Below are 1,566 nucleotides of genomic sequence, written 5' to 3'. Positions count from 1 at the left end.
CAAAGTGCATGAGAAAAATTACCCCACTCATGACTTGGAGTTAGCCGCAGTTGTCTTCGCCTTGAAGATTTGGAGGCATTATCTATATGGGTCCCAATTCCAAGTGTTCAGCGACCACAAAAGTTTGAAGTACCTCTTTGATCAGAAAGAACTAAACATGAGGCAAAGAAGATGGATNGAGTTCCTTAAAGACTATGATTTTGAGCTCTTATACCACCCTGGGAAAGCAAATGTTGTGGCGGATGCCCTTAGCAGGAAGGCGGTGCATATGTCCTCATTGATGATCAGAGAGTATGAATTAGTGGAGAGCTTCAGTGATCTGAAGCTAGATGTGGAGTTCAAACCTGATGGCATTAGGTGTTGCAGATTGGTTATATCCAGTGACATTTTTGAAAGGATTTATGAAGGACAACTAGTAGACCCAGAACTTTTGAAGTCCAGGTCTTTGATTGGCACTGAACAAGGGAAATACTTTAACACAGGTACAGATGATCTTCTACGGTTCAAGGGTAGAACCTGTGTTCCAAATGATGGAGAGCTGAAGAGAGTAATCTTGGAAGAAGGTCACCGAAGTCGTTTTAGCATACATCCAGGTATGACTAAAATGTATCAAGACCTTAAGTTATCCTTCTGGTGGTCAGGTATGAAGAAAGATGTGGCTCAGTTCGTGGCTTCTTGCTTAACTTGCCAAAAAGCCAAAGTAGAGCATCAGAGACTTGGAGGTCTATTGCAGCCTTTAGAGATTCCAGAGTGGAAATGGGATAGCATAGCTATGGACTTTGTTACCCATTTGCCACGCACTTTCAGGAAACATGATGCCATATGGGTGATAGTGGATAGATTGACCAAGAGTGCCCACTTCTTGGCAATTGACTTGAAAATGTCTATGGCAAAACTAGCGCAGCTATACATTAAGGAGATTGTGAGACTACATGGGGTGCCTTCCAGTATCATATCTGATAGAGATCCGAGATTCACCTCNAGATTTTGGCAGACATTACAGGATGAGATGGGTAGCAGGTTGCAGATGAGCTCGGCTTATCATCCTCAGACNGATGGCCAATCTGAGAGAACGATCCAGTCCTTGGAAGACTTGTTGAGGACGTGTATACTGGATCATCTAGGAGCTTGGGACGAGGTGTTGCCGCTAGTAGAATTTACTTATAATAACAGCTATCAGGCCAGTATCGGTATGGCACCATTTGAGGCCTTGTATGGGAGACGTTGCAGAACCCCTCTTTGTTGGTTCCAGGACGGAGAGGCGGTGTTGACAGGACCTGATGTAGTGCAGCAAACCACCGAGAAGGTGAAACTAATCCAGGATAGATTGAAAGCATCACAAAGCCGNCAAAAGTCATATGCTGATAAGAGAAGAAAGCCCTTGGAATTCGCAGTAGGAGATCANGTGTTCCTCCGAGTGACTCCTACCACGGGTGTTGGAAGAGCCCTTAGAGCTAAGAAGTTGTCTCCNAGGTATCTTGGTCCTTACCAGATTCTACGGCGTATCGGACCAGTAGCTTATGAAGTTGCCATGCCACCTCAGTTGGCTAATCTTCACCCAGTATT

This window comes from Vigna radiata, chromosome 7 (assembly GCF_000741045.1).
Source record: "Vigna radiata var. radiata cultivar VC1973A chromosome 7, Vradiata_ver6, whole genome shotgun sequence".
In the NCBI taxonomy this organism is placed as follows: Eukaryota; Viridiplantae; Streptophyta; class Magnoliopsida; order Fabales; family Fabaceae; genus Vigna; species Vigna radiata.
Note: the sequence above shows the minus strand (reverse complement) of the source record.